This window comes from Musca domestica, unplaced genomic scaffold, assembly GCF_030504385.1.
Source record: "Musca domestica strain aabys unplaced genomic scaffold, Musca_domestica.polishedcontigs.V.1.1 87, whole genome shotgun sequence".
NCBI lineage: Eukaryota > Metazoa > Arthropoda > Insecta > Diptera > Muscidae > Musca > Musca domestica.
This window is the reverse complement of record NW_026712423.1, coordinates 1714274-1727531: the sequence shown is the minus strand read 5'-3', so window position 1 is coordinate 1727531 and position 13258 is coordinate 1714274. Positions and strand designations below refer to the sequence as shown.

The window sequence follows — 13258 nt, the reverse complement described above, 5'->3', positions numbered from 1 at the left end:
ATTACCTATATTATTGAAGTGTCTTTCAGTATTAAAATTTTTCTCATTTGAATGGACATTTTAGTATTCGCAATATAATTTATTACATATTTCAGCCGCTGTATGTTATCCGATATTGAATGTAAGGTTCTGCCCTGCATGAAACACTAACACCTAACGTCAATTAATCTATAATTGTGACATGCAGAACGGTTGCAAATCCGTTCAGGTAAATATTTCGTGATCATCTCAAAACTAATTTTGTGAATTACAAATAAACAGGGGAAGGCGGACGGAAAATATAGCTAGATCGACTCATATCATCGAGATACGACGATATGTATTTCGAAGTGTTAAAAACTTTTCGGCCCAATCAAACTTAATTTAGTCATTATCAAAAAGTAGCACGTGCTCGCTCCTTCGTCAGTGAAGGTTCCAACAGTTCGTGTTTGAACCTTTTAGCACTCAAAATACACAATTTGATCAAATTGAAAAAAATATAAATTCTCAGATATTCAAGGTTTTATATGTTATGAAAGTTTTTTTTCCTTTTTCGGAGAGAATAATAGGAAAATGTTTACCTTTTACACCAAAAAGTCTTTAAAATCTTTCACTTTGAAGTTTACCGAGGAAGATATTAGTAAAATCATTCCACAAAGGATCCACATCTAATTTTTCTGTCCAAAGCTATTTTAGCGTCACCATATGTAAACTCTGGAAAACAAAAGTGACCTCAATATCGATTTTTAGAATTTCAGCTCTATCACATAATTTAGTAACATTTACTCCGCAAATTCAAAACAATCTACATATCTCCATATCTCCTAGACACCAACATTGATCCAAAATTATGACTATTTAGTACTTTTCCTGCAGTTATGGTACAAATTCCAAAGTCATCAGAATCGGAGGTACATCCCAAAAATTTAGATTTTGTATGCACATATCTATTGATCGGTTACCAAATTCTCAAAATTTGGAATGCGTGAGGGAATTTGGTACAAAAATAAGTTTGCCAAATTATATTGAAATCGGTTCAGATTTGCATGTACCTCCCATATATACTTTCAGCCGATTTCATGTATTTGATGCATTAAACACGCAGTTGATGGAATTTGTCTAAAAATTGTTTGCCAAATTATGAAATTTCAATGAATTCAATTAATTTCAATGAAATTTAGAATGTGCAAAGGAATTTAAAATTAACATACATTTGCTAAATTATATTGAAATCGGTTCAAATTTGGATATAGCTGCAATATGTATTTTCGACCGATTTCGTTTATTTAATACACCAAGCACAACATGTATGTTCGATTCCAATGAAATTCGGTCAGAGAGACGCGATTTGGTACCAAATACAATTTACCAAATACTATTAAAATCGGTTAAGATTTGGGTATAGCTCCCATATATATTTCGGTCGATTGCAATGAAATTCAGAATGTTTGTTTGGAATTTGGTTGCAATAATAAATTTGACAAATTAATTAGAAATCGGTTAAGATTTGGATATAACTTCCATATATATTCTCAGCCGATTTCACATATTTGTGTATCATATACAGTATATACCAACAATTTCAATGAAATGTGGAAGGTGTGACGGAATTTGGCGTAAAAGTCGATTTTGTCAAATTATATTAAAATCGGTTGAGATTGGGATATTATTTTTATTAAGAAGCGTTGACCCATACCGCCTTTGCAATGGCATTAAGCTAACAGTATCAACACATCATTTTAATTGAGGATACAATTATTTCGGTAAATAATGTCGCTACCTCGAATTTTCTAATTGCAACAGAAATGTCACTCAACTTCAGAATATTGTAGTTTCCTGCACGCTTAGCATTTGCCAGAAACTTGATCAATTCGAAGGACAACCATTCCTGTATGCGGACTAAATGTAGCATGCTCCACCTTTTCTCATGGTCAGCTGTTCCTGGCATGTTCACGCGTTGGTAAACCGAGCGATTTGTTTGTTAATGCATTTAAGTATTACAATATTTATGTTTTTATAACCTCCACCAAAAAAAGTATGGAAGGTATATTAAGTTCGTCATTCCGTTTGTAACTCATCGAAATAATCATTTTAGACCCAACAAAGTATATATATTCTTGATCAGGGTAAAATGCACAGATCTCTCTTTTGTCGGTCCACGATATCGTATAGCCCCCATATAACGGTACCCCCGATATTCGGTATTTTGATGATGTTAGCCAAATTTTTTAATGGAATTGTCTGAAAATCCACACAAGGAGTTCCTTGTGGGTACTTTATACCTCGGGAGAGAATTATCTATATAGGTACACGATATCGTATAGCCCCCATATAACGGTACCCCCGATTTTTGGTATTTTGATGATTTTAGCCACATTTTTCAACGGAATTGTCTGAAAATCCACACAAGGAGTTCCTTGTGGGTACTTTATACCTCGGCAGAGAATTATATACATAGGTCCACGATATCGTATAGCCCCCATATAACGGTACCCCCAACACTCACCGTCGCCTATATTTTGATGATTTTATCTACATTTTTCAATGGAATTGTCTTAAAATCCATACAAGTAGTTCCTTGTGAGTACTTTACCCCCTGAGAGAGAATTGTCTATACAGGTCCACGATATCGTATATCCCCCATATAACCGTACCCCCCGATATTCGGTATTTTGATGATTTTACCCACGTTTTTCATCGGAATTGTCTGAAAATCCACACAAGGAGTTCCATGTGGGTACTTTATACCTCGGCAGAGAATTATCTATATAGGTCCACGATATCGTATTCGGTATTTTGATATTTTTAGCCATATTTTTCAACGGAATGGTCACAAGGGGTTCTTTGTACACAAGGGGTTCTTTGTGAGCACTTTACCCCCCGACAGAGAATTCTTTATATAGGTTAACGATAACGTATAGCCCCCATATAACGGTACCCCGCGATATTCGGTATTTTGTTGATTTTAGCCACATTTTCAAATCGTATTGTCTGAAAATCCACACACGGATTTCTTTGCGAGCACTTTACCCCTGAAACGGAATTGTCTATATTGGTCCACAATATCGTATATCCCCCATATAACGGTACTCCCCTATATTCGGTATATGATGATTTTACCCACATTTTTCAACGGAATTGTCTGATAATTCACACAAGGAGTTCTTCCCTGAAAGAGAGTTGTCTGTATAGGTCCACGATATCGTATATCCCCCATATAACGGTACCCACCCACGGTAGGTCCACAATATCGTATATCCCCCATATAACGGTACCCCCGATAATCGGGATTTTGATGATTTTAGCCACAATTCCCAATGGAATTATCTGAAAATCCACACGAGGAGTTCCCTGTGAGTACTTTACCCCCAGACATAGATTTGTGTATATAGGTCCACAATAGCGTATATTCCCCCATATATCGGCACTTTCCGATATAAGGTATTTTAAAGATTTTAACAGAATTTTCAATGGATTTAATTTTTTCGAATATTTTCTAATTCGTCCCAAATGGTGGAGGATATTCAAAGTTCGGCCCGGCCGAACTTACTCCTTTTTTACTTGTTTAAATTCTTGAATATGCTTCATTTTTGACGGAGGGCTTGGAAATAATTTGGAACAGATGCATTAAATCAAATATTTTCATCCACATATTGTGATGTAAATTGTAAGTTTACCCAGTTCTTGCCATTAACAATAAGTAATTTATGCTATAACCGAAACGAACTGTTCCTCCTTCGTAACTTATTTCGTACTGAAAAGAGATCTATGTGTATGCGATGTATTTTGTGTCTATGTACGTGTGTATATGATGCGATTGTATAACAAATTGTTAATTATAATTATCATGATTATTAGTATCATAATGCCCTACTATTCCTTTTTTTTTGAAATCTGGTGAATATGTTTTTTTTTTTTTTCTCGTACGCTCTCCTCCATTCACTATTTTCATTGTAGCGATTTTTATATGAAGTGTTATACAATGAGAGAGTTGTGTTATTTAAGTTTCTGTTTTGTATAGGCGACGGTGAGTGTTTGTTTCACATGTATGTGTATGTGAAATGCATTGTATATGACATGGAGAGAAAAAAACATTGTTAATGAGCAGTTTTTTTATTGAAGTATCGGGCGAATGTGCATTGTATAAAAATTGTTTGTTTTTTTTATAATTTTAGATGGCCTAAATCGGCGGTGTAAAATGGTTATGGCATTTTTTGTATGTAAAATTGAAAGAGGATATTGGAAATACACGTGTTTTCATACGTAACGTAATTTACTATTGGACTATACACAGAGAAAAATATTGACCTTATACAAGGTTAGCTTAACCATAAATAAACATGATTTGGAGTCTACGTTATGTAAGGTTAATTTAAACATTTTCTTGTTGACTGGTATTTAAAAATAATCATCGTTAATTTAGCTATTCCATGATTGACTTTTTTAACCACGAAAATTGTTGATATTGAAAAAAAATTGTTGTTTTAACAATGCACTGTTAAATTTTTGTAACCATGAGAATTGTTAATAATAACATTTCATAGTCAGTTTTTTCTAAACAGTTCATATGATAATTTTTAATAATAAATTAACCTTTGTTTGAATAAAACAAGAAAAATGTAATTTTTACTAGTTTATTTATTATTTATTTATTAATACCGCATATTTCTAAAATATGTATTTCCATTACAAATTGTATGTATATTTAAGGGAGGGCTGGTAAAGAAAGATATATGTTTAATATAAATTTTATTTTTTAACGCCTTACCGAGTGATTTTAAATTATATTCCTCAGCCATTGTGAAAAAACTACAAAACGCCAAACACCGACTGCAAAAACAGAAGAAGAAACTAGTAGTTAATAAAAGCAAATAGTATTGTCACAACTTACCAAAAATGTACGCACGAGCACCCAAAAAAAAGACACCAGAGAAAAAAACAACTGAGAAGAAAAAACAAAAAGATATACATAAATATGAACACTGTCGCTTCAACAACAACAACAACGTACATTTGGTGACAAATGCATACGCTAATGTACGTCGTAGCAGCCACAAGCAAAGACAAAAAGAACACATATGTATGAATAAACACTCACACATTATTTCTCTCCTCATTTTTGCTTGTCGCTGCATATACGTTGTTGTTGCTTGTTTTTTTCATGTATTACCGTTATTTTTGTTTCTTTATTGTAATTTATAGTTTATTTGATAGACAAATCTGATACAATTTGAATATAGCAATAACACATTACTATGTTGAAATAGTATCAGGTTTTCTATTAAAACAAATACAAATTACAATCAAATATATTTGTTAATTTCACCAGCTTTTACTTACCTTTATACCAAGCACTATTCCCACGAGCACGTGCACTACTCCCTTGCACTATTCAACACCAACTAAAGAAGTGATTGTCTATTTGATCTTTCTTACACATATTCAGACCACAGAAAGAGATTCGATAAAGAGGAGGAGGGGGAATATGACAGTCACATTCGTTGCAACTTCGTATATTGTAATATTGAACTTCGTCAAACACAAAGCAGTTCAAAATTGTTGACCACAACAGAGCCGAAGGCTCTTTAAATTTTTATGTATCTCTCACATTTTTCCGTCTCTCTCAAAAAACAACAACCTTATACAACGTTAATTAAACTATTTATACCCTACACCACATAGTGGTAAGGGTATTATGTCTTTGTGCATTTGTTTGTAACATGGAGAAGGAAACGAGATAGACCCATAGTTACTTTTGAGAACCTTCATAGAATCACTTTCTGAGTCGATTTATGCATGTCAGTCCGTCTGTCCGTCCGTCCGTCCGTCCGTCCGTCCGTCCGTCTGTCCATGTATTCTTGTGAACAAAATGCAGGTCGCATTTATTATCCGATTGAGATGAAATTTTCCAAACAATATTTTTTTGGCCCAAGGACGAACCCTATTGAAATTGGTGAGAATCGGATCAAATTTAGATATAGCTCCCATATATATCTTCATCCGATTTCGGGTTAAATGTGCACCAAATATCCACTATCAGTCCAAATTACCTGAATTTTGGCACACCCAACCGAGTTCGGCCTAGAAGCAAGTATATCAAATTTGGAGAAAATCGGTTCAGATATAGCTATAGCTCCTATATATATCTTTCATCCGATCTGATCTTTAAGTCCCTCACATTCCTACTATGCACTCCACAACCGTGATATTTGGTACCAGGTATTAGATGGAGCACAGAAATAGCTGTTTTAAATTTTATCGAAATCGGTTCAGATTTGCATATAGCTCCCATATATATCTTCATCCGATTTCGGGTTAATTGACCACCAAATGGCCAATATCAGCCCAAATGGCCCGAATTTTGGCACATGTGACCGAGATTAGCCTTAAAGCAAATACAACAAATTTGGAGAAAATCGGTTCAGAAACAGCTATAGCTCCCATATATATATTCATCCGATTTCGGGTTAAATGTGCACCAAATGTCCACTATCAGTCCAAATTACCTGAATTTTGGCACACCCAACCGAGTTCGGCCTAGAAGCAAGTATATCAAATTTGGAGAAAATCGGTTCAGATATAGCTATAGCTCCCATATATATCTTTCATCCGATTTGGTGTTTAAGCCTCTCACATTCGTAATATGCACTCCACAAGAATGATATTTGGTACCAGATATAAGATACAGTCCAGAAATAGCTGTTTGTAATTTTATCGAAATCGGTTCAGATTTGGATATAGCTCTCATATATATCTTCATCCGATTTCGGGTTAAATGTGCACCAAATGTCCACTATCAGCCCAAATGGCCCGAATTTTGGCACATGTGACCGAGATTAGCCTTAAAGTAAATACAACAAATTTGGAGAAAATCGGTTCAGAAACAGCTATAGCTCCCATATATATATTCATCCGATTTCGGGTTAAATGTGCACCAAATGTCCACTATCAGTCCAAATTACCTGAATTTTGGCACACCCAACCGAGTTCGGCCTAGAAGCAAGTATATCAAATTTGGAGAAAATCGGTTCAGATATAGCTATAGCTCCCATATATATCTTTCATCCGATTTGATCTTTAAGTCCCTAACATTCCTACTATGCACTCCACAACCGTGATATTTTGTACCAGGTATTAGATGGAGCACAGAAATAGCTGTTTTAAATTTTATCGAAATCGGTTCAGATTTGGATATAGCTCCCATATATATCTTCATCCGATTTCGGGTTAATTGACCACCAAATGGCCAATATCAGCCCATATGGCCCGAATTTTGGCACATGTGACCGAGATTAGCCTTAAAGCAAATACAACAAATTTGGAGAAAATCGGTTCAGAAACAGCTATAGCTCCCATATATATATTCATCCGATTTCGGGTTAAATGTGCACCAAATGTCCACTATCAGTCCAAATTACCTGAATTTTGGCACACCCAACCGAGTTCGGCCTAGAAGCAAGTATATCAAATTTGGAGAAAATCGGTTCAGATATAGCTATAGCTCCCATATATATCTTTCATCCGATTTGGTGTTTAAGCCTCTCACATTCGTAATATGCACTCCACAAGAATGATATTTGTTACCAGATATAAGATACAGCCCAGAAATAGCTGTTTGTAATTTTATCGAAATCGGTTCAGATTTGTATATAGCTCCCATATATATCTTCATCCGATTTCGGGTTAAATGTGCACCAAATGGCCAATATCAGCCCAAATGGCCCGAATTTTGGCACATGTGACCGAGATTAGCCTTAAAGTAAATACAACAAATTTGGAGAAAATCGGTTCAGAAACAGCTATAGCTCCCATATATATATTCATCCGATTTCGGGTTAAATGTGCACCAAATGTCCACTATCAGTCCAAATTACCTGAATTTTGGCACACCCAACCGAGTTCTGCCTAGAAGCAAGTATATCAAATTTGGAGAAAATCGGTTCAGATATAGCTATAGCTCCCATATATATCTTTCATCCGATTTGATCTTTAAGTCCCTAACATTCCTACTATGCACTCCACAACCGTGATATTTTGTACCAGGTATTAGATAGAGCACAGAAATAGCTGTTTTAAATTTTATCGAAATCGGTTCAGATTTGGATGTAGCTCCCATATATATCCTCATCCGATTTCGGGTTAATTGACCACCAAATGGCCAATATCAGCCCAAATGGCCCGAATTTTGGCACATGTGACCGAGATTAGCCTTAAAGCAAATACAACAAATTTGGAGAAAATCGGTTCAGAAACAGCTATAGCTTCCATATATATATTCATCCGATTTCGGGTTAAATGTGCACCAAATGTCCACTATCAGTCCAAATTACCTGAATTTTGGCACACCCAACCGAGTTCGGCCTAGAAGCAAGTATATCAAATTTGGAGAAAATCGGTTCAGATATAGCTATAGCTCCCGTATATATCTTTCATCCGATTTGGTGTTTAAGCCTCTCACATTCGTAATATGCACTCCACAAGAATGATATTTGGTACCAGATATAAGATACAGCCCAGAAATAGCTGTTTGTAATTTTATCGAAATCGGTTCAGATTTGGATATAGCTCCCATATATATCTTCATCCGATTTCGGGTTAATTGTGCACCAAATGGCCGATATAAGTCCAAATGGACTGAATTTTAGTACATCGGACCAAATTCAGCCTAGAAGCAAGTATATCAAATTTAGTGAAAATCGGTTCAGATATAGATATAGCAACCATATATATGTTTCATCCGATTTAGAGTTTTAGTCCCATACATTCGTAATATTCACTCCACAACCGTGATATTTGGTACCAGGTATTAGATGGAGCACAGAAATAGCTGTTTTAAATTTTATCGAAATCGGTTCAGATTTGGATATAGCTCTCAATGTGCACTAAATGGTCAATATCAGCCCAAATCACCAGTCTAGAAGATAATACGTAAAATTTGGAGAAACCCGGTTCAGAGATAGCTATAGTTCGTAAAATGCACGATAGAATTAGATAGATTTTGATTTTGTACCAAATATCTCATAGAGCTCTGAAATGCGCTGTATAAACCTTTTTACGAGAGCTCTACTAAATATGCATAGTGGTGTAGGGTATCATATAGTCGGCCCCGCCCGACTTTTGAGCTTTCCTTACTGGTTTTCATCTACATTTGACCTTATATAACGTTATTTTGTGTTTGTAATCTCAAACATTTACCATGAAAAAATTAACCATGCACATGGTTAAAAAGGTCATTGTATTTTCGGCTCTGTGTAGTAGGGAAAATTCTACAAATATGTAATGATGTTGTAAAAAAATCGAGGTATTAAAAGGGGAGTACTCCTGAGGTTGGAAAAAACTCTGTTTCTAAAATCATTCCTACACTCATAAGCATTCATGATTTTCACCAATTGCATTTTTCAGCTGCAAAAGTATTGAATTGAATTAACTGTACTATAAAAAAATTGTAAATCTCTTTCTCTCTCCACTCTCATCAATTGCCACAGCTAACCGTTTCTATTAACACTTCCTATTAATTCTATTAATTGACCACAAAGAAAACTAAGAACAAACTGCGCAAAAACATCAATTTAAACCAGTAAGGAAAGCTCAAAAGTCGGGCGGGGCCGACTATATGATACCCTACACCACTATGCATATTTAGTAGAGCTCTCGTAAAAAGGTTTATACAGAGCATTTCAGAGCTCTATGAGATATTTGGTACAAAATCAAAATCGATCTAATTCTATCGTGCATTTTACTAACTATAGCTATATCTGAACCGATTTTCAGCAAGTTTGATGTATTTGATACTAGGCTGAATTCGGTCAGATTTGCCAAAACCCAGGACATTTGGGCTGATATTGGACATTTGGTGCGCAATCAACACGAAATTGGATGAAGATATATATAGGAGGTATATCCAAATCTGAACCGATATTTGTAAAACTGAAAAAGAAGATATTTCTTGGCTGCATCTGATACCAAATATTATTCTTGTATCGTACATTTTTCGAATTTGAGGGACTTAAAGTACAAATCGGCTGTATCCGACCGATTTTCACTAAATTTGATGTACCAATATTAGCCATTTGCTGCACATTTAATCCGAAATCGGATGAAGATATATTCGGGAGCTATAGCTATATCTGAAACGACTTTTACTAAAATTGGTGTCCTTGCTTCTAGGCTGAATTTGGCCAGATATGCCAAAATTCATGCCATTTCGGTTGATATTGGCCATTTGTTGCACAATTAACTCGAAATCGAATGAAGATACAAATGGGTGCTATATCCAAATCTGAACAGATTTTGAGAAAATTAAAAGCGACTACTTTTGGGCTTTATCTGATATCTGGTACCAAATATCATTCCTGTGAAGAGTATGCTATGCTATACTATATCCAAATCTGAACAGATTTTTATAAAATTAAAAGCGACTACTTTTGGGCTTTATCTGATATCTGGTACCAAATATCATTCCTGTGAAGAGTATATTACGAATGTAAGGGGCTTAAAGAGCAAATCGGATGAAGCATATATATGGAGCTAGAGCTATATCTGAACCGATTTTTACTAAAATGTGTGTACTTGCTTATAGGCTGGTTTCGGTCGGATTTGCCAAAATTCATGCCATTTGGGCTGATATTGGCCATTTGATGCACAATTAACACGAAATCGGATGAAGATATATATGGGAGGCATATCCAAATCGGAACAGATTTTAATAAAATTAAAATCAACTATTTTTGGGCTTTATCTGATAACTGGTACCAAATATCATTTCTGTGGAGTGCATATTACGAATGTGAGGGATTTAAAGACGAAATCGGATGAAACATATATATGGGAGCTATAGCTATATCTGAACCGATTTTTACTAAAATTGATGTACTTGCTTCTAAGCTGGTTTCGGTCGGATTTGCCAAAATTGATGCTATTACGGCCATTTGGTGGTCAATAACCCGAAATCGGATGAAGATATATGTGTTAGCTATATCCAAATCTGAACCGATTTCGATAAAATTTAAAACAGCTATTCCTGTGCTCCATCTAATACCTGGTACCAAATATCACGGTTGTGGAGTGAACATTACGAATGTAAGGGACTAAAACACTAAATCGGATGAAACATATATATGGTTGCTATATCTATATCTGAACCGATTTTCACTAAATTTGATATACTTGCTTCTAGGCTGAATTTGGTCCGATGTACTAAAATTCAGTCCATTTGGGCTTATATCGGCCATTTGGAGCACAATTAACCCGAAATCGGATGAAGATATATATGGGAGCTATATCCAAATCTGAACCGATTTTCTCCAAATTTGTTGTATTTACTTTAAGGGTAATCTCGGTCACATGTGCCAAAATTCGGGCCATTTGGCCTGATATTGGCCATTTGGTGGTCAATTAACCCGAAATCGGATGAAGATATATATGGGAGCTATATGCAAATCTGAACCGATTTCGATAAAATTTAAAACAGCTATTTCTGTGCTCCATCTAATACCTGGTACCAAATATCACGGTTGTGGAGTGCATAGTAGGAATGTGAGGGACTTAAAGATCAAATCGGATGAAAGATATATATGGGAGCTATAGCTATATCTGAACCGATTTTCTCCAAATTTGATATACTTGCTTTTAGGCCGAACCCGGTTGGGTGTGCCAAAATTCAGGTAATTTGGACTGATAGTGGACATTTGGTGCTCATTTAACCCGAAATCGGATGAAGATATATATGGGAGCTATATCTAAATTTGATCCGATTCTCACCAATTTCAATAGGGTTCGTCCTTGGGCCAAAAAAATATTGTTTGGAAAATTTCATCTCAATCGGATAATAAATGCGACCTGCATTTTGTTCACAAGAATACATGGACAGACGGACGGACGGACGGACGGACGGACGGACGGACGGACGGACGGACAGACGGACGGACATGCATAAATCGACTCAGAAAGTGATTCTATGAAGGTTCTCAAAAGTAACTATGGGTCTATCTTGTTTCCTTCTCCATGTTACAAACAAATGCACAAAGACATAATACCCTTACCACTATGTGGTGTAGGGTATAAAAATAAATAGAACCTGGAATTAAAAACAGTGCAAAAAGTAAATGATTTAAATTGCAGTGATTGAAAACTAAATTGCTGCGATTTAATTACGTTTTTAATGACACGAATAGAATGCATAATAGTGGTGGAAAAAATAAAAGCAAATACTTTGTATAAAATAGGAAGTGATAAACTAAACAAAAAACGGGAGAAAAACGAACCCTCTCGGAAGGTTGCTTTAAGAGATAAAGTGAAGAACATAGTCTACATATAAATGTATAAAACTGACTAACAAACAATTTTCCGGAAGGGCAAACAATTGTGTTGTGGAACATTCATGTGGATTACTAAATGGTCCTAAAACTGTGTATTTTCAGAAAAAGATATATACAGTTAGATCGTGAATCCAGAAATTCTGCCTAAAGGTAGATGTTAGTGCGAGATATAAGCTAATGTTGAAGTTTTTAAGAAAGTGTGCCGCGATGGACTTAAAGCTACTAAATATTGTACTGTTTCAGCTAGAGTTCTGTAGAAAGTTCATAGTTTGTTCTTTTGTGAATGATATGATTATTATTTACTATATTCTTGGAAGGTCTAATATTTTGGGACATGCGAAGTTTAAATATAGTAATTGCACATTTTACCAGAGTTTTTATACCCTACACCACAAAGTGGTCAGGGTATTATGTCTTTGTGCATTTGTTTGTAACAGGCAAAAGCAAACGAGATAGACCCATAGTTCCTTTTGATGATCTGCATAGAATCACATTCTGAGTCGATTTATGCATGTCCGTCCGTCGGTCTGTCCATGTATTTTTGTAACAAAGTACAGTTCGCATTTATTGCCCTATTCAGATGAAATTTTGCACAAATCATTTGTTTGGCACAAGGACGAACCCTATTGAAATTGGAGATAATTGGTCAACATTTAGATATAGCTCCCATACATATCTTCGTCAGATTTGCTTTTTATTGTGCACCAAACGTGTAATATCAGTCCGAATAGTATGGAATTTTGCACGTACGATCAGATTGGACCTCAAAAAAGTGTGCCAAATTTAATCGAAATCGGTTCAGATTTGGATATAGCTCCCATATATAACTTCGTCCAATTTACCTTGGATTGTGCACCAAACGTCTAATATTTGCCCAAATTAGACGAAATTTGGCACTTACGACCGAATTGAGTCTAGAAGCTAGTATGTCAAATTTGGTGAAGATCGGTTCAGATATAGCT

The 13258-nt window shown here is 35.3% G+C and overlaps 1 long non-coding RNA gene across 1 annotated transcript; it reads right to left on the bottom strand.

The window, feature by feature from the left end:
* Window positions 1–4616: 4616 nt before the first annotated feature.
* Window positions 4617–5630, bottom strand: LOC131806749 (uncharacterized). Its single transcript, XR_009344157.1, has 3 exons — window positions 5320–5630; window positions 4871–4921; window positions 4617–4809 (listed from the first exon to the last, which is right to left on the bottom strand). It is a non-coding gene; the product is annotated as an uncharacterized LOC131806749 (long non-coding RNA).
* Window positions 5631–13258: the final 7628 nt, after the last annotated feature.